The 25290-nt window shown below is 37.9% G+C and overlaps 1 protein-coding gene and 1 non-coding gene across 10 annotated transcripts in view; one reads left to right on the plus strand and one right to left on the minus strand.

Annotated features, from left to right (window-relative positions):
- The window catches only part of nAChRa3 (nicotinic acetylcholine receptor alpha3 subunit), a 135788-nt gene that overhangs the window by 34822 nt on the left and 75676 nt on the right, over positions 1-25290 (plus strand). The gene's annotated exons all lie outside the window — the stretch shown is intronic.
- Positions 18852-18925, minus strand: TRNAN-GUU (transfer RNA asparagine (anticodon GUU)). The gene has a single exon. It is a non-coding gene; the product is annotated as a tRNA-Asn (tRNA).

The raw sequence follows: 25290 nt of genomic DNA on the forward strand, positions 1-25290 counted from the left end.
AATTCTATAACTCTCCAATTCCATAATTGCCCAATTCCATAATTTCCCAATTCCATAATTCTCCAATTCCATAATTCCCCAATTCCATAACTCTCCAATTCCATAATTCCCCAATTCCATAATTGCTCAATTCCATAATTCCCCAATTCCATAATTTCCCAATTCCATAATTTCCCAATTCCATAATTCCCCAATTCTATAATTCCCCAATTCCATAACTACCCAATTCCATAATTCCCCAATTCCATAACTTCCCAATTCCATAACTCCTCAATTCCACAAATCTCCAATTCCATAATTTCCCAATTCTATAATTCCCAAATTCCATAATTTCCCAATTCTATAACTCTCCAATTCCATAATTGCCCAATTCCATAATTCCCCAATTCCATAATTCCCCAATTCCATAACTCTCCAATTCCATAATTGCTCAATTCCATAATTCCCCAATTCCATAATTTCCCAATTCCATAACTCCTCAATTCCATAATTTCCCAATTCTATAATTCCCCAATTCCATAATTTCCCAGTTCCATAACTCCCCAATTCCATAATTTCCCCATTCCATATTTCCCCGTTTCCTTAATTCCCCAACACCTAATTTCCCCAATTTCCAACTAGCAGGTCCCGGACGAAACGCTCTCTCCCTCTCCCTAATTTTTCCCCAGTCCTTCCACTAGTCAAACCAAAGTATCGATCAAGATCAGATCTGTTATTTTAAGTATAGGGATTTGAGAACGTATCGACACTTTAATTACTATCTCCGATATTGTATATGATGTATAACAAATCGATGGCGGGATTATCAGTTTCCAGTTTAACGATTCGAGAATGAATTGCGCTCGAGCCCATAAATCAGTATCGATTCTTAATAACGCGAGGAATGTTTCTGGTTATCGATAATCGTAAATATTTCGCAGAGGGGGATCTATTAGCGGTAATTTCGTAATCTTGTTCGCGAAGGATAACGTTTTATATCTCGTTTCTTTCTCGAGACGCTCGGGAGCACAGATGGGACGCGTTTTCTCGGACAGTTTCGAGAAATTTAATGAAACCTAATGAAAGAACCGTTAATAAAGGTGTCAGTCGAATCCCGGACTCGAAACGTTCCGTCCAATATAAGATGTTGGCGTCGGCCGGGATTTCGAGCTTTTCGAGCACGGTAAAAATCTGGCGGTCGTTAAGGCAAATTGCATCTACTCGAACGACGTCCTCGAAAATGCAATATCAGAAGGGGAAAGCACTTGTACGCGCCTTCTCCACCGTCAGGGAAATTAGGTAAATAAGGACAATAACGACGAATACGTTCCAATACAATTTCTTCACCGTTTCCTTTTCTTATCTTTATTTCTGTCTTTCCATTCGCGTAAACTATTCTTATCTGCGGTTATTTCATCAAAACATTGTTGGACAATTTTTCCGATTGTTTCATAAATATAAATTGATCGTATCAATACTTTTTAAACTTACTTGTTTCGTTTTGATGTTTTATATATACAAGGTGCTCGGCTACTGATGGACATAATTTTAGGGAACGGTAGCTGAAGTAATGCTGAACAACTTTTTCCTTTACCAAAATGTTGACTGAAGCTTAGTTTTTGAATTATCGATGAAAAATACTGACCAATCTGAGCGCGAGGATTAGGTGCCTAGAGTGACAGATTCGAGCTGAGCGCGAGCGTGAACAAGCGCCTTTGCGCCGGACTATAAGCGTTTAACCCTTTGCACTCCTATGTCAAGTGTGACTCAGTATTTCATTTTTCTTTGATCTTATAAATACTTCAGATAAATGGATTGATTGAATATATTTAAATATCGCTCTGTTACAATACATCTAATTCAGAACTCCTTTCTTGATCTATTTTGTGAATGATGGAGTTGGTAGGTAATAGAAATTAAGGAGAGCAAAGGGTTTTCAAACAATATCACTTGAAGCATAAAATACAAGACGTCAGTGCTTGAGTTGTTTTTGAATTTTATCAAGTGTTTTATAAAATATTTTAGTGATATTTTTTCCATTTCTTAACTAATGATCGGTGGCTTTTCAGCAGGGAATTCGTTTGATCACTTGGGGCGGGTTTTGAAAGGTGTTTTGGCGGCGGGCGAAAGGCTGCTTTGAATCCCCGAGCGGTTCACGGGCGAATATTTTGTCTTCGCTATAAAATCGAGTCGTTTGGCTCTCTATTTGGTTACGAAGCCCCCGGGGTAAAGCCACGTAATGACCGGACGTAGTTACACGCGTTAGAACACCGAACGTTAACGCCCGTAAAGGGAATTTGCTTTAAAGAGGAAACGAATCGATCCATTCGCGAGCCATTCAAAAATTTCGCCTTGCCGTTTTTCCGCGCTAGCTCGTTGCCGAACCACGATGAAAATTGCTGCTCACGAACGGCCCTTTTTTTATCGCGAAAATTCGCACTCGAGTTCTTATCAATTCCGAGCGATTCAGGAGAAAAATGATACCCGTATTGTTTACCACGACTTTTCGTTCGTCGTTATCCCCATCGTTCGCAAATATTTCTGCAAATTATCATTGAAGATATATTTACTGCAAGTTTTACGTTTTGGGTATCATTTAAGATACGTTTAGGTATCTCACGGACCAATCAGAGCGCGAGGATTACGCGTGAGCAGACGCGAGAGTGACAGCTTCGAACTTATCTTCTCAATTCCATAATTTCCCAATTCCATAACTCCCCAATTCCATAATTCTCCAATTTCATAACTCCCCAATTCCATAATTCCGCAATTCCATAACTCTCCAATTCCATAATTCCCCAATTCCACAACCCTGCAATTCCATAACTCTTCAATTCCATAATTTCCCAATTCCATAACTCTCCAATTCCATAACTCTCCAATTCCATAACTCCCCAATTCCATAACTCCCCAATTCCATAACTCCTCAATTCCATAATTCCCCAATTCCATAACCCTCCAATCCCATAATTCCTCAATTCCATAATTTCCCAATTCCATAATTCCCCAATTCCATAACTCCCCAATTCCATAATTTCCCAATTCCATAATTCTCCAATTCCATAATTCCCCACTTCCATAATTCCCCAATATCCAATTTCCCCAATTTCCACTTTCCCCAATTCCCAATTTTCCCAATTCTAATTTCCCCAATTCCAATTACCCTAATTTCCAAATCCACAACCCCAAATCCCTGAACTCCCAAATACCCAAACTCGAAGCTGTCGCTCTCGCGTCTGCGCGCGCGTAATCCTCGCGCTCCGATTGGTCCGTGTTTTTCCTTAATAATTGAAAAACGAAGCATCAAATCCCATTCTTGCAAAGGGAAATCTTATTCAGAATCGCGTCAGCTGTCTCCCATTTCAGGGACACTAGTTGTGAAACGCCCTGTATATACTACATTGTAGCATATACCTTTTTTACGACACTGTTAACAATTGTTATCCCGTGAAAGGGGTCGAATTTATCTTTCGTATGCCACAAACGCCGTTGAAAAATCATAAACCTCCTAGCATGGATTCGATCGGGGTTATCTCGACTCCCATTGTCCGAGTTATCGTTTGACAAAGAGTGACAACGTTATCGAACGTATCGATAATAATCGCGGGAATCGGGGAAAGAAGAGAAGATCTACGCGAATGAAACGCGACGCGGGTATTCACGTGTGGATCTACCCGATCTTTTCAGACGGTTGTCATTCGTCCACGTCAGCGGAGGCAGCCAGTTATCCGATCAATCGTTATTCCCGTAGGAATAGCTGCGACAAGTAGCGCAACCGGGCGAGAAATGCTTCTTCATCGTTCCTTTTACCGGACGAGAAGTAGCGTAAGTGGAATGGCAGCGATGGGACTGCAGATGTATGCCTTCCTCCTTTCCCTTATTTACTCGAATGTACCTAATTCTCTCGTTACGTTACCGTTTCTCTGCATTGAATAACTCTCTTGCAATTGTACGATGGCGATGTATGGTGATTTTTTTCATATCTTAAACATAGTTGCATCGTGACAATATCGGAATAACACTAAACTAAGGCAACGCCAAAACGCACACCCTTTCACGCGACCATGTTACATCGAAAACAGCGCTACGACCATCGTACGAATAAATGACCGAATAAAAAAACGTGAACGTACATCAAAATCACGACTACTGCGTAGCTGACATGGAAGTGTTAAATTCCCGAGGCGATCAAATGCATCGGAGAGTTAATCCCTTTCCAAACCCTGAAAGCAAATAGACCTCGTACCAGCTGAAACGTCCAAAAACAGTCTCATCGATATCTCGTTCCCGGACGTTCGTTTTCTTTTTTTTCCTTCCTCAACATCGCGTCAGCCAACAGTTTCGACAGGCAGGGTTTCGCGTAAACGATGGAATCGATTTCTCATCGATGACCAGACTCTATGGCAATTATCCCCAGCGAAGTAGTACGTTTCCGGCAATTTTCGTGGACTGGTACGCCGTCTCGGATCGAGCAACGGTGGCCTGCCTGCCCGTGATGGGGTGTGGGCGCGAATCGCTCTGCCTAGATGTACTGGGTGAGTCTTTTTATTACAAAATTCAATCCTCTCTCGCCTGTTATTTTAATACTCGTAACGTTACGGTTATATTGTTTCGGAAAGTAACTTGAAATCACGAAAAGTATTCATTCTTCTGGACGCGTAACGAAGAATGTTTATTTCGTCGCCATCAGCTCTCAAAACTTCAAGACACTTCTATCGTATGGGCGAAAGATTAAACGACCAGCTGAGTCAGTTAACGCGTCAAAATAATCGATCTTCGCGAGAAGAACCTCAATGCATGAAAACGACTCTTGACACTCTGACTGCCACGTCACCCACGACACTTAAATTTCCATGTGAATCACTATAAATTCTCTGACTGGGTACGAACTACTCGCAACTATGAATAAATTTGACAAGATAAATATAGAAAGGCTTAAGAATACCTAATGCAATTTTCAAGCGCATCAGTAAACGCGATAATAGTCGGAAGCTGTTCTCGGTCTAATCACCGGTTTCAAAGATTTTTCAGCCTGCGGTCTTAGATGACTCACCCTGTACGTACGTAGACACGTCCACGTAGCACATGCACGAGCATAGGTATACGTGTGTCTAGCAGTAGGTGGGTCGTTGTAAAAGCAACGACCGGAGCTGACCTGAATCCACGGTTGGGGCGGCGATGAAAAGGGAGCAACAAAAGCGGCGCGCGGGACGAGGACGAGAGTGAAAATACGGAAAATAGGCCGTTGTGCGGGGCCACCACCTTGTGGAACCGTCGATTTTGCGGAACGTCGATTCCCTGAGACCTACCTGACGAGCACGGCTCGAGAATCCGTGTAACTTTCATCCGGCCTGCTCCACGCTAACTACTCGCCCTTTATTCCCCTCCTCTCTTTTCTCTCTCGTGGATAGTTCTCAGAGACCCTCGTTTTTACTACTTCTTTCTCGTCGATAGATTCGTTCATCTTTCGTTCTATCGGCAAATTTTATTTCTAGTCTTAGATTCGAATATTCGATTTACGTGTAAAGGGATAGAGGATATATTTCGAATCATGGCGCTGTTTCTTGGTATCCCTAGTTGTATTTTAATACCTTCAATTATTTTTACGAGTTGCCCTCGTACCTCAACTATGATCGATTGTATTCGAATTTTTAATATGCTACTATTTAGAGTTCAAGTCCAATAATAATTTATATAGTCAACGACTAAGAATATCTCAGATCCCAATACTACCAAATCCCCATCGTTCGCAAATATTTTTGCAAATTTTTATCGAAGATATGTTTACTGCAAGTTTCACGTTCTAGGTATCGTGTTTTAGGATACGTTTAGGTATCTCACGGACCAATCAGAGCGCGAGGATTACACGTGCGCAGATGCGAGAGTGACAGCTTCGAACTTATCTCCCCAATTCCATAATTCCACAATTTCATAATTTCCCAATTCCATAACCCACCAATTCCATAACCCTCCAATCCCATGATTCCCCAATTCCATAACTTTCCAATCCCATAATTCCTCAATTCCATAATTTCCCAATTCCATAATTCCCCAATTCCATAACTCTCCAATTCCATGATTCCCCAATTCCATAATTCTCCAATCTCATGATTCCTCAATTCCAAATTTCCCCAATACCCAATTTCCCCAGTTTCCACTTTCCCCAATTCCCAATTTTCCCAATTCCCAATTATCCCAATTCTAATTTCCCCAATTCCAATTACCCTAATTCCCAAATCCACAACCCTAAATCCCTCAACTGCCAAATACCCAAATTCGAAGCTGTCGCTGAAAAGATTAATTCTTCTGGCCGCGTAACGAAGTATGACAAAATTTCGTCTTCAGAAGCTTTCGTCAACGACCAAGAATATGTCAGATCCCAATACTACCAAATCCAAGTACCTGAAAACCTTTAATATACCCCTAAAATATCCTTAACACGTAGAGCGTTTAATCCCCGCGTCCAGGGATCCCAAAATCCCAACATACATAAAATAAAAAATTATTTCGGTAAGTAATACTTGTGCATAACACCGGTAATGACACTCGACAATATTATGCATAAACGGTAAAAGTGGAATAGTTGGACCGAAATCAAAGGAAACAATGAGCAGATAACGAACGCTGGTCACAGGATACCGAGAGAACAATATAATCCTAGGTGGAAATTGCGTAATTAATATGTGCTCCAATTAAGTGCGCGACTCTGGCAAGGTACTCGAGAGTTTCCATACTCGATGAACCATTTGTCCATTTCGACACGGGCCGCGGATAATTATTTCCAGCCGAGAATCATCGTTACCGGCCCCGTCGTTATCGTCGTTACCGTCGTCATCGGCCCACCTCGCTGTTCGGAATAATCATTCTCTATCGGCTGCCGAGATCAAACGAGTTCTTGTCCACGTTAATGCACCACGATTTCGCTATACTTTCGACGGAACTTTTTCTTATTTTCCGATATACAACTTTTCTTCGCGTCAGCTACATTTCAGGAATCTACTAGTTGTGAGACACCCTGTATACCTATGGTATTTTTTTTAGCGTTTCCCTCGATCCATCATCTTCTTCCACTTTGATAACGCATTTTCGAGTGTTTTGGTAAACGGTTAACCGTTCAATTTTTATTCACACCCTTCCTTAACTCCCTGTCGTACTTTGACAAGTCTCACTCGTGACGTATATATTTAAAATGTAAAAATTTTATTTAAGTCGAATATAACAAATCTTACTCAAATCGTTAATGCTCTTCAACTTCAAATTTAAGTCCAATTATAATTTGCATTATCAAGGATCGCTGAGTATAAAATATTCACATTTTAATTTTTATCGTTTCTTTAAACATTATAGCTATGAATCGTTAGTTTTGACTGACGCATCTGACAAATAAATTGTATGGCAAGGGGTTAAGCGGCGGAGGGTGAAATTTTTACTTCTTACTCCTATATGGGAGATATTCGAGAAATTATCACCGTCTTTTTATGACAGCAATTAAACTTCTCGAATCTGAAATTTTCACAGCCTTTTTATCGATTCTCTTTATCGCGCTTCAGCTGCTCGGGTATACTATATTCTTTTAAATAGTATCAAAATAAAGGTTTATTTTTGATCGATTATAATTCTAGCGCAACGTTCTATCACGAATAATTGTATTGACTGATAATAATTTCATTAGAAGGCGCATACGGAGCGTAGATGATATCGGTGAATGGATAATGTAGGATCCACACAGTACGTCACTGATTAGATTTAATGGCCAGTGTGAGATACACGTGGTAGGTCGTTGATAGAATTGGATGTACAGTCCGGAGCAAATCTGATTTCCCCAGAGAAAATATGACAAGGGACACCAGCTTTCACTTATTTTGCAAAATTTTCGTATACTTTAATGTTTACGTATTTGAAAAATTAGAAATTTAGAAAGATCCTCTATCTCCCATGAATCTAGATATTTTTTATCTATTTCAAGATCTAATAATTTAGAAGTCCAGTTACACGCGATCTAGTTCTAGGGATTTCAGGATTTAAATTCCTAAATAAGAATCTACGAATTTAAGCACGTACGTATCTAGAAATCTGAAAATCCAGAAAATAAAGATTCAACGAAGGGATGAAGAAATTGAACTTATCTGCAGTTTCGAAATTTAGGAAATTTACGAGTACGAATACTGCATAATTAGTAAATTTGAAACTAGAACGTCCTTATTCAAAGTAACCCTGCGCCCGAGTGTACCGCGTCCTGGATTAAATTAAATAATGCAAGGGAGATTACTAAAGCGTAGACCGCATCGCGTCCAGAGTTCGAAAACCCGACGATACAAATTTGGACGCGAAGAATTTAACGCTTCTCCGTAGCACATTTTAAAGCGAGGTTACAATTAGCAAAATTGATCGAATCAGTAGCCGAGTAGAGTGTTTTATCAAATTATAGCGGGTGATTGGTGGTAAACGATCCCCTTCAAGTTAGCGCGGTCAAGCGAGGGCTCGAACCGGCAAGAAAACCCAACGTGACCGTAGAGGGTAGCAAAGTTAGCAAACAACCACGGCTTCAACATCGATTACCACTTTACGCAGCCAGACTGGACTGCGTCGATGATGCTTATTCGTTTGGTACACAGACTTTGGTTAAACGAGACACGGAGGAGAGGAGAGGCTCGGTCAACATTCGACGAACAACCGCTTTGTTTTTCCTTCTTTCGACAACCGGCCCGTGTATCGCCGCGAATTTATCGTGCCGAGTGCTTTTCGACAAAATAGCGGATCGATGTTCTCGTTTCGAAAGCGGATAATCCATCGCGGAAAGAAAAAGAGGAATTTAACGCGTTTCTTTTGTTTCTTCGATCTGTTCGCGACGCGGTTCATCTACCGCCACGCCTTTTTCGTTTTGTTAACGCTCACGGGAAAAGCGCATATTCTTTCAAACCCTGCTACGAGTGCCTGTACATGCAAGTGCACAGTAATGAATATAGTAATACAGTGGTTTATTTGTAACACATTAATTTTTTATGCAAAAATGAAGTTTGTCGAGGAACACCGAGTATCTATTTCAAATAGACTAATAGGAGAAAATGATTAGTATAGGAGCTAACCTGTGAGACATCAACCCCTCGATTTATTTGTTAGGTGCATCAGTGAGAACTAACTGTAACTGTTGACTATGAAAGTTACAATCGAACTTGAACTCTAAATTGAAGCGTATTTAAGATTCGAGTAAAATTGATCATGAAGTACGAGTGCCTGTACATGCAAGTGCACAGTACTGAATATAGTAATACAGTGGTTTATTTGTAACACATTCATTTTTTATGCAAAAATGAAGTTTGTCGAGGAACACCGAGTATCTATTTCAAATTGACTAATAGGAGAGAACAATTAATATAGGAGCAAACCTGTGAGACATCAACCCCTTGATTTATTTATTAGGTGCGTCAGTGAGAACTAACTGTAACTGTTAACTATGAAAGTTACAATCGAACTTGAACTCTAAATTGAAGCGTATTTAAGATTCGAGTAAAATTGATCATGAAGTACGAGTGCCTGTACATGCAAGTGCACAGTAATGAATATAGTAATACAGTGGTTTATTTGTAACACATTAATTTTTTATGCAAAAATGAAGTTTGTCGAGGAACACCGAGTATCTATTTCAAATTGACTAATAGGAGAAAATGATTAATATAGGAGCTAACCTGTGGGACATCAACCCCTCGATTTATTTATTAGGTGCGTCAGTGAGAACTAACTGTAACTGTTGACTATGAAAGTTACAATCGAACTTGAACTCTAAATTGAAGCGTATTTAAGATTCGAGTAAAATTGATCATGAAGTACGAGTGCGTGACAAGACTCAAAACACAAGGGGTTGATAAATGAATTTACGTATCGTAACAAACATGTACTATAATTAATACAAACTAACACAAGATTATATTGTAGGGTTTCTAAATGAAAGGAAGTTCGTAATTGTCAAGATGTTGTGTTATATTTGATGTGTCTAGTACGAGGAATGGCAACTAACCGTTTTCACAAAAAGGAAAACTCCTTAGTCTAAAGACGAACATGACCCTGGTCAAAGTGGTCCATTAGTCTAACTAATGAACTAGACAGGCCTTCCTCTTGGGCCTTACAATACCCAGCAAAGTAGCTAGCCGTCTACAATATTTAAATAAAACACAAAATTGTAATATTGAGATATCAATAATATAAAACTCTGACCATGATTCGGGGGTACAAACGCTAATGATCGAATTTAACTGAACGTCCTAATTTCGCGAGTACCATTCGAAACTATGTCACCATTCGAAACTACACTTTCTACGCGTTAAAATCGCCTGGCCGATACGCAACATCTTGATACCGTGAGATCCCTACGCTTTAACCCCAATTCGAGCCAAAAACGTTCGCCCAGGTCGTAACTCGGTCGTAAGATCCTAAGCATACCGTCGTTTCTTATCATACAAGCTTCTCGTAAAAATTTCAGTGCGGGATCTTGGGTACGGAATATCATTGAAATCCTTCTTCGGCGAAACGCACGAATCTGTCGAGGATATCGAATAAATTTGATCGGACGGGTAGTCAACGATCGAAAAGGAGCTCGGGCCTCGTCCGGCGTCGACGTACCTCGCGACGTACTTTCAAAGTATAATTCTGGAGCTCCGTAAAATTCAACCGAGGCTCGTTCGACTTAATGGAGGCGTCCACGCTTTTCAATTTGTTCCAGCAATTTCCTTTCTCCCCTCTCGAGCATCCTCTTTTCCTCGAATACGATCTGTTGCTCCCCCTCATCGGACATTCGCGCATCGTTCTGCCGACCAATTTCTTCGATTCCATTCCTTTTTACGACAATTTCGAATTTCATAACGGGTTTAATCCTTTCACCGAGATAAAGCCATATATCGGGACCAAAAGTAGAAACCGCGACATAAGCGAATATCTCGGTAAAGCCACCGAAATCAAACGTACAAACGTCTTCATCCGACTTTCGACTTTTATGTATAAATGTTGTGTAGATATTATTATAGATTTAAGAGAGTTTCATCACGGTTGAGACTCGTCAAAGTACGCCAAAGGTTTAAGGATTTACGAAGAAAGGGAGATTGAGCGATGTAATAGTGTAGTAAATTAACGAAGTAGTGCACGTGAAGTAGAAATAGGTTTGCAAGTTGTAGAAATTTGGCTGTAGTTAGTAAAGTACTAAATTAGGCAAGTGTAGACATTATTATAGATTTAAGAGAGTTTCGGAATATCGAAGGTTTACCATAGCAGCAATAAAAGACCAAGGAATCACTCGTCCATTTTTACCCTGGTTTGCACATCGAGCCCGAGGTTGTAGCTGTATTTTTTCGGTTCCACGTGTAGTTTGAAAAGTCGAGGCGATCCTCGGGTTTATTACTGTTACGGTAATTTGTAGGAGGTCGAGTGCCGGATGGGTCACCGTGCAACGGTTTGAGCCGGTGCACCACTGCCAGGGGAAAGTGAGAATTCCCAATTTGGGGAAACTCACCCCCTTTCCCACTCCTCGTTTTCTCCCTTCCCAGTGTATCGGGAAGATGTATGTATTTGTACGCGAGTCAAGACGCGCGGTCTGTCTTGCTATACTCGCGGAAGAAATAAGGTCACTCCAGTTATTTGTTAATTCGTTAAAATCGTTGTTCGGCCTTAACTTTGTCTCGTCCCCATTTTCATCCGAATTTAGTCTACAGTTGATTTTATACAATTTTATGACTTCGAATTTTAACGATCTGTTCTATCGATTTTGTATAAGACTTCCAGGTAATAGACTTGTAACGAAGAAAATTTCTAATGTAATAAATTTTTGGTAAAAATATTTTTTGTATATCTTGCTAAAGTCACTCTAGTTATTTGTTCGGCCTTTTAATTTTGTCTTACTGCCATTCCGATCCAAATTCAGTCTACAAACAATTTTAAAATATTCATTTAAAAATAGTTGATGTTAACTATAGTTTAAAATAAGATAGTTAAAATCCTCTTTCATACAAGAAATTTGTAGTAATGTAGTAATGGAGTGGAAGAGTGAAACAGGGAAATAAGTGAACCTTAATATAATAGTATAGAGTGGAATAGTAGAACAGCAACATAGTACAGCAAAACTGTGAAACAGGGAAATAAATGAATCTCAATATAATAGTATATAGTGGAATAGTAGAACAGCAACATAGTACAGCAAAACTGTGAAACAGGAAAATAAATGAATATCAATATAATAGTATATAGTGAAATAGTAGAACAGCAACATAGTACAGCAAAACTGTGAAACAGGGAAATAAGTGAATCTCAATATAATAGTATATAGTGGAATAGTAGAACAGCAACATAGTGCAGCAAAACTGTGAAACAAGAAAATAAATGAATCTCAATATAACAGTAGATAGTGTAACAGTAGAATAGCAGTATACTACAGTAAAAGAGTTAAATAAGTAAATAAGTGAATCTCCCTATAACAATGAATAGTGTAACAGTGAAACAGCAATATAACAGTAAAAGACTGAAACACAAAAAAGTAAAACAGCTCCATAATAGTGCAATAAAATAATGAAACAGCAAAACAATATACGAGTGAAATAGATTTTCGCAGAGGTTCGAGCGTAATTAATTTGTCGGTTAGATCGAAACACATCGATGGGAGTTTTTGGTTCTCCCAATATAATATCGCGTGTTTTCCCGGCAGTTATTTCTTCGATAAACAGATAGGAAGAAATTTCTTTTTCCTGCGGGATAAATTTACGGGAATACAAGCAATGGGCATTGTGGGAAGTTTGGAAACTCTCCAAGTATCGATAATTAGTTCCTGCATGCGCACAAAGAAACTAGAACGAAATTAAGACAACGACCCCGGGATGGGCCGGTCCAACAATAAGCCCACTCGCTGTTTCAAGCAACTTTGAAGCGAACTAATTTACGATAATGGTATCCCGAGGGTGCTAAAGCACCCTGCGAGATGCGATTAAAGTCATTTCCACGACCACCTTCCAGAAAATGTCCAACAAAATTATTGTTTGCCTCTTTTTACGCTCCGGTCGAACTTTAAACGATCTCGAGTTCTTTCAATCGGAATCATTCGATTTGGAGAACAATTTGAAAATTATGTTATACTGGGTATATTAATGTTGTATATATTCATTTGATGGACGGATGGATTCATGACAATTTATTCGAAATATAGTATGTCAGTTTTGAACACACAGTTTGATCGATATGACTGTACAAACATTTTGTTAATCTTTTTAATGGGAAATTAGTGGACGTCGATTGCAGCGAGCAGTGAACGAATATGGAACATATTTATTCTAACATAATTTGATGACATAAAAGTCTAATAAAATGGCTGTTATTGTATATCGATTTCTAGCTTATAGTTCGTGGAAAATGACTACCATAACATTTTACTCTAAAATCATTAATTTTATTGTGTTTTGAATTATAGTGAATAGTGACCAACTTGAAACTCAAAGTTTACCGCGAACAAACATATTTTATTAATGCCTATAATATATGATGACCGTGTGTCAATTACAGCGAGCAGTGATCGATTTTACAGTATGCAAGCATCATTCGATGACATAAAATCAATGCAAACTAGCATTTATAACATTTCGATTCAAAGTTCACTGCAAATGACTGGAATTATTTTTAATACAAAATGGCTGATTGGTGCAGTAAATTGATTTCACAATAGTTTGTATTAGAAAATTCGAATAACGAGCAATACAATATTTGGCAATATAACATATTGCAATATATTGCGCGGCAATATAGCTTGTAATATAACGCGTGGTAATGCAAGCTGTGGCGATTTAACGCGTGGTAATATAACGAGTTGTAACACAATATTTGACGATGTAATACTTTGCAATACATCGCGTGGCAATATAGCAGGTTGTAATATAACTTGTGAGAATGCAACCTGTGGTAATATAACGCGTGGTAAAGTAACGTATGGCGATGTAACGCGTGGTGAGACACCGCGTGGTAATATAATGCGTGGTGCTATTATGCGTGGCAATATAACGAGCTGTAGGTAATACAATATTTGACGACATAACACTTTTTAGTACATCGCGTGGCAATATAGCAGGTTGTAATATAACTTGTGAGAATGTAACCTGTGGTAAAATAACGCGTGGTAAGGTAACGTATGGCGATGTAACGCGTGGTAATATAACATGTGGCGATGTAACGCGTGGCGAGACATCGCGTGGTAATATAATGCGTGGTGCTAGAATGCGTGGCGATGTAACGCGTGGCGATGTAACGCGTGGTAATATAACGCGTGGTAATATAACGCGTGGTAATATAACGCGTGGCGATGTAACGCGTGGTAATATAACGCGTGGTAATTTAACGCGTGGTAATTTAACGTGTGGCGATGTAACGCGTGGTAATATAACGCGTGGTAATATAACGCGTGGTAATTTAACGCGTGGCGATGTAACGCGTGGTAATATAACGCGTGGCGATGTAATGCGTGGTAATATAACGCGTGGTAATTTAACGCGTGGTAATTTAACGTGTGGCGATGTAACGCGTGGTAATATAACGCGTGGTAGTTTAACGCGTGGTAATATAACGCGTGGCGATGTAATGCGTGGTAATATAACGCGTGGTAATTTAACGCGTGGTAATTTAACGCGTGGTAATTTAACGTGTGGCGATGTAACGCGTGGTAATATAACGCGTGGTAATTTAACGCGTGGTAATTTAACGCGTGGCGATGTAACGCGTGATGATATAACACGTGGTAATATAACGCGTGGTGATATAACGCGTGGTAATATAACGCGTGGTAATATAACGCGTGGTAATACAACTTGTGGCGATATAACGCTTGGCAATAAAACGAACTATAATACAATATTGTACAACATAACACACTGCAATAAATTACACGGCAATATATCTCGTTGTAATATAACGCGTGGCAATACATGTAACAATAATAATACACAAATTTCTCGTTAATTTTACCGCAAAGAATATATAAAAATCGCAGATCCTTATTTCGGAAGATTATCGTCTAAAGTAAAAAACAGGTAAAATTTAGTGGTAGTCGATGTAAACAGGAAGATTGTGCTCATTTCCCGTTATTTTGACGGTGAATCGCGGTAATACCGAAACGATTGAAATTCGTTTAAAAATGTAGATCCGGCAGAACGGATGAAGAGAACGATCGCATTATCGAGCCGTTCGAGCAGGAAACGAGCCGATCGTCGATAATCTCATTGTTCGTCGAGCGAGACCGCCGCAAACTTGATCTCTCCGCGATCTACAATCTTTCGTAGAAGCTGGAACCTTTCGAAGTGCAAATTAGCAACGAAGAGAGGAAAAAAGGAAGAACGGTCTTGCTGACCGCGAACCGATCGAGCGTGAAATATGCAAGATCAAACGACGAAAATTTGCTATCGAGGGACGAAAAATGTTGGGGTGATTGGCCCATACTAATGATAGTAATTAATTTTCAGATAATTAAGCTGACTTGATACGATCAATTTATGAATTCACGAATTTTCAAATGTCTCAATTTTAATATGCATGTATATAAAAGCTTGCATCCTAGGGAATTTGTAATACAAAAGATTCGAGAATATAGGAATATTTATAATACTGCAAAGAACCCGAGATGAAAATACAAGAGATAGTAAAAAGTAGCTGAAATCGAAATTCGTCGAGAAATTGTTTGTTCGAAAATGAGAAGGTTTCGGTCGTAAACGGCGAAAGAAGAAGCTCGAAGAAAATAAAGGAAGATGGAAGGTCGTTATCGTAGGAAAGAAAATGGAGGCAATCGTAGCGGGTTCAGGAAGACTATCGGGGAGCTGCAGGCGTAATCGAAGAAGCCTTTAGCTGTTTTGCAATACAAGAACAGAGAAACGAACCCCTTCGCATCGTCTGTCCAAAGCCTTTTGTCCGTTCTCACTAGAAAGCTTCTTGTACCCCTAACCAGTAATTCCGTTGGTCCTTTTACCAAAAACGTTGATTCCTTGATCGGATCGATCACACTTTGCTTCTTTTATCACACACATTTCTACCTTTCTTTTTATATTTCTCACGAGATAATTTTTCTTTCTTTTTTTCGCTTTATTCCGATTTACGTATTTCAGTACTTCATGTGGACCTTTCGTTAGGAATAATAAATGCATCATGCAAATATCAAGACTCTTATCAGGGTTTCCAACAATTATCCACTTTTTAAATATTTAACACAATCGATAGTTTAAAAGTTGTTTATTCTTTCAACTAATTTTGTAACAAATAAAAATTTTAGGAAGATAAAACCGTTCAGTGACTCGAACTCAAAATTCCCTAGATTGGGAACTTAGAACTCTACATTTCTCTTATTTTCCAATTTTCGAATTCCCAGTTTCATACATTTCTAAATTCCAAATCACTGGAATCCAAAATTCCCTAGAATTCAAAATTCCCTAGATTGCAAATTTAGAAACTTTAAATTCTCATATTTCCCAATTTCTGATTTCCCCAATTCCTAAATTTCTAAATTTTAAATCACTAGAATTGAAAATTCCCTAGAATTCAAAATTCCCTAGATTGCAAACTTAAAACTCTTAGATTTCCATATTCCTCAATTTCCGAATTTCCAACTTCGTAAATTTCGAAATTCCAAATCACTAGAGTTCAAAATTCCCTAGAATTCAAAATTCCCTAGATTGCAAATTTAGAAACTTTAAATTCTCATATTTCCAAATTCCCAATTCCTAAATTTCTAAATTCTAAATTACTAGAATTCAAAATTCCCTAGAATTCAAAATTCCCTAGATTGCAAGTTTGGAACCCTTAAATTCTCATATTTCCCAATTTCCAAATTCCCTAATTCCTAAATTTCTAAATTCCAAATTACTAGAGTTCAAAATTCCCTAGAATTCAAAATTCCCTAGATTGCAAATTTAGAAACTTTAAATTCTCATATTTCCCAATTTCCGAATTCCCCAATTCCTAAATTTCTAAATTCTAAATTAATAGAACTCAAAACTCCCTAGAAATCAAAATTCCCTAGATTGGAAACTTAGAACTCTAAAATTCTCATATTTCCCAATTTTCGAATTCCCCAATTCCTAAATTTCTAAACTCCAAATCACTAGAATTCAAAACACCCTAGAAATCAAAATTCCCCAGATTGCAAATTATACAATCCCCAAATTCAAAAAGTTATAAAATTCCAAAAACATCGTCGAAATTAATCCGTAGCTATATTTCGTATAACGGTGTATATGCATATAGCACGAAAGAAACGTCAGAGCAAGTATCGATCGAAATCGAAAAGGATAGAGCAAGTAACAGTTGCCGAAACTTTTTAACGAGACTGAAGAACACGTAACAAGGGAATCGTGACCGATCGATGGTAAGACGAAAATGATGCAAGCGATTCGACAAGTTCCCCGAACATCGAAGATGTGTCGGAGACTCGTCGGTTCGCAAATTTGTCGGCCACAATATTACGGGTTATAGTGCCGCCCACCCAACCTCATTTAACTTCCAACTACGCCGAGAACGGTTCTATACAATCACAAAACATCTGCCGTTGGCGCGTTTTGAAACTCCCTCTCTATCGCTCTTACTGTTTTACCAGCTTTTCTTTCCTTTACTCTTCATTTATTATTCCTCGAACATCACCGCTTCGACGCGATAACTTCCTTAATCGAACCACACCATCTAAATGTGTACCTACAATGAAGAGTACGGATTTCCCTGAGGAAAATGCCGATGCACTTGTTGGTTTGTACTTTTTCAAATTAGCGAATCTTTCAAGAATAAAAAATCAGAGTTCCAAACTTTCAGCTCTTTAAAATCTCATTTCCTCAAAATACCCCCATAAACATCTAAATTCTCCAAATCCCTAAATTTCAAATTTTCTAAAATCTCTAAGATCACAAATTTTCCGGAATCTCTCAAAAAATAAAAAATTTTCTGTACGTCTCAATCCTAGAATTTCCTATCACGCGATATCGCGTGATAAGTTGCTAACGTTACAATGTATCGGCACGTCGCGACCGGCTGCTCTTCAGTCAACAATTATGCTCTACAATATGTACATATATTAACGTTAATCAGCTTGCTAAATTCATATTTTACTTCCCATAAGGTTGCACTTAATATTTTACAACGTCTAATATTATGAAAGTGTTCCTATTTTTTAATCGCTCCATTTTTATTATGATTATATAAAGGTTTAAAAAATAGAAAATTTAGCATCAGAAATTCCTCTGACAACCGTCGTTGCGATAATGATGGAAGTCAGGGAGCGGAGTTTAATCAGTGATTCATCTCCGACAATCATCATTTGCTAAAGTGATCAGTAGTACTCCCACTGAATGACTGGCGAGAAGACTGTCGCCGTTTAAGATATTACCTCGCCGGACTCGTTTCTGCTGCGGGAACACGGTTTCCTTCGTAGACATCTGGTGGTTCTCGGGGAAACTATTTTCTATAGATTCACTGCTCTCTAAACCTAACCATATTAAAAAAAATATCACTAGAGAACAACAAAATTATTAGTACAAAATTAGGACAAAATTATTAGTAATACGAGAGAACAACTTATTGCAAATTAATTGTTTAGAGCATAGTTGAATTCAAGATTTTCAAATGGAATTTTTATATGCATTTCTGCAATAATAATTATACGACTGTCTAGTAACATTATAAAAAGATAAAAAATGGTGTGTATAATTTATTTGATTTTATTATTGCAATCTTTTAATCATTGCTGGAGACTATATTGTGTATGTTGTTAATTCATTGTTAATATATATGTTAAATTATGAAAATACTGAAATACGAAGAATATATTTAATGTTGTGTTGCTTGAAAAATATTTTGTTGAAAATTGAAGGAGAAAAAATAAACGCCCCCGGGTGGGCTCGAACCACCAACCTTTCGGTTAACAGCCGAACGCGCTAGCCGATTGCGCCACGGAGGCACTTGATGGTTCACTCGTAAAGTAGCTAGATATGGTTGGCCATCTTTTCCTACTGTTAACATAAAGTTTCTTAACGTTTAATACACTTTAACTAACAAATCGATGTTATAACATAAAACATCAGAACCACTGATCGACATTACAGATTGACATTTTGAAATTTGTAAAAAATCCTACATTTCTCAATCTAACAATTTATAATTTTAATTATTAATCAATTTTCACATCTCCAAGTAATTTCATTACATTCTATTAATTTGTTAAAATTAGTAGAATATTAAAATTAAAAAAATACTGAGCCACTTAATGTGTTACCAATAAAATTATAGTTTGTTTGGAATACTTTTCTTCTAGCTTTAACTTTTATTTCAACATCCCCAACTTGAAAATTAGCTAAATAGGAAAGTGAACGGCACTGAAATCGAATCGAAGAACGATAGTGCTTATCGATGTACCTGAGAGACGTGTCGGGATAACCACATCCTACAGACCGCAGTTTACTCAATGTTTTCTTTCAAAGTTACGAGTTTCAGAAAACTAAAGTAGGAAAACGAAGAGAAACGACCAGACGGAATTGTCCCTATCGAGTAGATTACGTCCGAAATGTCAGACTGAATTCACGATTAATCTCATGAATACTTCATCGATTTTCCTTCTTATTTTCCGTCACCCCGACAATGCTATTTTGTCTCTTCGACTTCTGTTGTTCCATCGCTCCTAATGTTTTATGAACGAATTCCTTCGGGCTAGGACTTGTACAGGCCGTTTCATCAAACATGTACCATATTTACAGCGAAAAGTAAACAATGCTCGTGTGGAATTCCAGCTATCAATTTTTCATCTTCCTCTTCGATTACATTTCCTGCATAATGCATCTAAATAAACGTTTATTTAGTAACTAAATTAGACGTGTCGTGTTGCGTTATAACACGAATAACGTTCTGTGAGTTTATTTTCCAAAGACGCGTATGTACGTTCTTTCATACATTCTTTTCTCTGTGACGTATATATGTGTTCTTTTTACGAAAGCGACTATTTTTTCTGCAACGTATATATACGTTGTTGTATACAATTACTTATTTCATGAAACGTGTGCATACATTATAATGTGATGACTATAGCCATCGTCACAGTTCTTCTTTAAGACGTATATATACGTTGGCATATACAGATAGCCATTTTCCGAGGACGTATATATACGTTCTTGTTATGAACTCTTTTTCTTAGTTCATATATGTATGATGTCATACTGGGATGTTAATTTTCGACAGACGTATATATACGTCGTTTATTTTGTTACGACGTACATATACGACATCAATTTCTTTGGAATTTGTTTTTTGACATATTCATGTTTATTTTTTAATTATTTACGTTCACTTTTTGCTTGACGTACATATACGTCGTTTATTCTTGAAGGACGTATATATACGACATCTGTTTCTTCGGAATTTATTTCTTAACATATGCATATTTAATTTTGGGTTGCTTACGTTCATTTTTTATTTAACGTATATTTACGTCGATTATTCTTTTACGACGTATATATACGACATCAATTTCTTTGGGATTTGTTTTTTAACATATTCATGTTTATATTTTAATTATTTACGTTCACTTTTTGCTTGACGTACATATACGTCGTTTATTCTTGAAGGACGTATATATACGACATCTGTTTCTTCGGAATTTATTTCTTAACATATGCATATTTAATTTTGGGTTGCTTATGTTCATTTTTTATTTGACGTATATTTACGTCGATTATTCTTCTACGACGTATATATACGACATCAGTTTCTTCGGAATTTATTACTTAACATATGCATGTTTAATTTTCGATTGCTAACGTTCACTTTTTACTTGACGTATATATACGTCATTTTTATATGAGCTCCCTTTTCCGAGGCGTATATAGTCTTTTGTACATGAACGTATTTGTTCGAACATCTTTGTATTCTGATGCATATATTCATTTGTTTCGTTATACTTCCGTGAGAATTAACGCGTACAGTTGCAATTTATTTCCTTTTCTCGATATCGATACACCATAGAATTATAAGAATGCAATAGTGGAGCGTTTATTTAGCTGATGGTTGGTGGCCGCGTCGTAATGTCAAAGGGCGTACAAAAAGACACCGGCAGGCGGGACGAGCGGAAGGAAATTGTTCGACCGAATTATCGAATATTATACGAAAAAATATGCATCTCCCCGAGTGCTTTGCTGCGTGGGACATTTAATCAGAAAATCCATCAAGAGATTGCTTCTGGGCAATTTCTTTTCTCTCTTGTTGCGACTCGATCTCCCTTCATCCTTTGCGATCCGTTCGTTTTTGCCACCGGTTGGTTCGCGTCTCGAAAAAAAACTCGAACACCTATATGGGTTTGCGAGCCATTTAAAAATTAAGCTACCTACATAAACGACGAAGACGTCGCGGGAACACGCGAATCATTTTAAATTCCAAGTGTCCGCGTAGACAGATATTAACGAGAAATATTTGAACGGTTCATTGAATATCGCATCAGAATTTCAGATTTTTATGCATGGAATTTAACGAGGCAATTACGAACTGGAAATATAATCGACCGATAAGCTTCTTGCCGCACTGGGTCAGGTTAAATTAATTTGTATCAATACTTTGATACGTTTCTACGAAACTCTTTAACAAAAACGTTATTAATTACACCGAGCGAAATTTCGAGAGAAAGGTAATGAACGATCGTAAACGCGTACACGATGTACGTACACTTGGCAAAGCGTGTCATATTATTTAATAAGGCCATCGGCTTTAGCGTGCGGTGGGCCGAATTATCGTTTCGGAAAGTAGAACTGTCGGCGAAAAAAATTTAGTGCAGCTGTTGTGCCTCCGATAACATTACGTTTCGTGGCCCGTATTCTGTCGAGCACGCGATCTCACCCAATCGGGGTCTCCTTATCACGACGTCAGCATGACCTTATCGCGTTAGCTCTACCAGTATTCGACCGAAGAAAAAATGCACACCGATTCGCACACCTTTTTTTATTCCTTAGAGATACAACTCGAATCTTGGCGGATCCTTATCGATGCTCCTGAAAATTCCACGTCTCCCAAATTGACGCGACTCTTCTTAATATTTCACTTGTCATATTAATTCGTATTAGATCATTGTAAGGCAAGGGGTAACGTTTAGTATATGTACTGATGTACGCATACTAATGAACTATTGTACTGCTACAACAATACGTGAACGTATTGCTAATACAATGCATGCTGATACCAACATATAAGAAGAGGATATTCTTGAGAGAACATCCGAAGACGTGACTTCGCCTTCAGGAGCGCGCTTTTATGGAATTTATATTTTCCAAAGCGGATTTAACGTGTCTCTCATTTTCTCCAGTGTCTTACAGTACCGATACAGTACTCTCGAGCGATTCAGTGATAAATTTCTCCGGTATCGAAAGGTGATTACTCTCCGTTTATAAAGCGCCATGAAAATGGAAGAAAACGAAGAACAATCCTTATCCCTTTAATCGTCATCTGTATTGTATTTAAAAAGAACGGCAACTCGGTAAAATATTTGTATAATCCGACAAAAAGAAGAATGGGGTATGTCCCGCGGTCCGATTGAACGGGAAAAAATAACGAGTGTTTATGAAATGAAGTTTCACGGTTCGTCACATCGAGACTGCACCGAGCGATCGACGATTGGTCGGTCCATCAATGAGAGCCTAGAAAAACGAGCCTTTCGGTGTCGACGTTCAAATAATAGCCTGTGGCGATCGATACGCAAAATTGCCGAGCAATCGACGAACCATGAGGCCGAAAAAACAATGCCAGAAACCAATACCATCGACGCCGATAGACAAACCTGCCCGTTAACTAACCTATTCTGCAATTTTTCTCACGTGCTGTGATTTTCTTCTTCTTCTTCTTCTTTTACTCTCGACAACAAAATTAACCAGTTCGCTGTCGTTCGATCGAGTATTCGTCCGGCGTGCGCAACTTTATGCTCTATAAAGTATCATGACTTTAAAGTACGTTGGAATACTACGTTGGAATACTATCTTGGAATATTAGGACGTAGGGATATTTACTGAGGTCTAGGGATATTCATGGTGCTTTCGGGATGATTGGAATTCAAATCCACTGAAGTCCAAAGATGTTTATTAGAATATAGGGATGTTCAGTGGAATTTAGGAAACTTTCGGTGGCTAGGGATATCTGTCGAGATCGGAGAATATTTTGTGAGATCTAGGGATATTTGTTAGAATTTGGGAGTATCGAAATGTAGGGATATCGAGATTGTGGGATATTGGTATGTATTGATATCTAGGGATATTGAGATCAAGGTGAAGTTAGATTTAGTGATATCTAGGCATCTAGGGATATTTAAACAAATAGATCTAGGGATATTTGATATAGGGATACCGAATTGCAGAGATATTGAAATCCAGCAGTATTTATTATAAATTTAGAGATTTTTGAATCTAGTGACTTTGGGGTTTAGTAACTTTTTGGATCTAGTGATTTTTAAAATTTTTTTAGATATTTGTTAGAATCTGTGGATGTCGAGTTCTCTGAGATATTTTCCAAGCTCTGAGAGATTTTTGAATCTAGTGATTTTTGGGGTTTAGTAACTTTTTGGATCTAGTGATTTTTAAAATTTTTAGATATTTGTTAGAATTTGTGGATATCGAGATCTCTGAGATATTTTTCAAGTTCCAAGAGATTTTTTAATCTAGTGACTTTGGGGTTTAGTAACTTTTTGGATCTAGTGATTTTTTAATTTTTTAGATATTTGTTAGAATTTGTGGATATCGAGATCTCTGAGATATTTTTCAAGTTCCAAGAGATTTTTTAATCTAGTGACTTTGGGGTTTAGTAATTTTTTGGATCTAGTGATTTTTAAAATTTTTTAGATATTTGTTAGAATTTGTGGATATCGAGATCTCTGAGATATTTTTCAAGTTTCTAGAGATTTTTGAATCTAATATCTTTGGGATTTAGTAATTTTTTGGATCTAGTGATTTTTTTAAATTTTTTAGATTTTTATTAGAAGCCGCGGATATCGAGATCTCTGGTATATTTTCCAAGCTTCGAGAGATTTATGGATCTAGTGATTTTGGGATTTAGTAATTTTTTGGATCTAGTGATTTTTTAAATTTTTTAGATTTTTATTAGAAGCCGCGGATATCAAGATTTCTGGAATATTTTCCAAGATCCGAGAATATTTCGATCTAGGGATATTTACTGAAATTCGGATATATCACGATCTAGGGATATTTACTTATGAATAAGTAAATTCGGACAAGATTCTTATCTTATAACCCAGAAACATTTAGTAGAATCTGAGTATATTGTGATCTAGTGATATTTACTAGGATCTAGGAATCTTGTAATCTAGGGATATTTACTAGGACCTAAGAATCTTGTGATCTAGGCAAATAGAATTGTCGGATGTAGAATTGTTAAATGCCTATCGTTTCCAACGATATCAAGATGTAAGAATTTGTAACTATAGAAATCTTGATATATCGCATACCCCTTTTGCTTTCATGCCATGAATGATTTACACCGATGACTACAGCAGTTAATTCGCTAACTGTCCAAAATTTTACCGTCCGATCATAACGCAATATTCCGACAAATTTCTCAACGATAATCAGGCTGCGAAATAATTGTGCGTCGTAAAATTGATCAGAAGCGTTCCGTTAATTAAACGAAGAAGACGGCGGATAAACGATGCGAGAACCGATAGGGGTCGAGAGCAAACGGAGATACTTGGGGTAGCCATCAGGAAATAAATAGCAGGGGTTACGGAAATTACGAGATATCCGACAGGAATTCGACGTAACTCGTATATTAACCCGGAGGAAAATCCAGCCAACGAAACTTCTCGATAAAATATACCTGTTTCGCGTGCGAAACATCAACGATAACAAAACCAGGAAACTGTAGTTAATAAACTCGGCTCCTGACCGAAAACCTCGTCCAACGTTCGCGAAAGTTGTTCGCCGCATTGAAATTTCGACGTACAACGAAATCGCGTTGGAATTATTTTCGCGATTGAAATTGACGTTCGACGGGAGCCAACGCGATAATGAAAATCCGACGTTTTAATACCGGTCCGATGGATATCGGGAGAAAGAAAGCAGAAGCAAAAAAAAAAAAGGGCAGGCAACGAGGAACGACCAGTCGTGTCGAAGCAGAAAATAGAATGCAGCAGCTTTGTATTCAATTGTTTCGTCTAAACGGAAAAGTTTAGCCGTGTTAGAGCACGCTCGCAAAAAAAAGAGACTCTTTCTCTCTCTATTTTGCAATCAACAGCTCCTGATCGATGGCAACTATCGGAGAATGGAACGAAGTTGGATAAACAAATAA

The sequence above is a fragment of the Megachile rotundata genome, chromosome 1 (assembly GCF_050947335.1).
Source record: "Megachile rotundata isolate GNS110a chromosome 1, iyMegRotu1, whole genome shotgun sequence".
Lineage (NCBI taxonomy): Eukaryota > Metazoa > Arthropoda > Insecta > Hymenoptera > Megachilidae > Megachile > Megachile rotundata.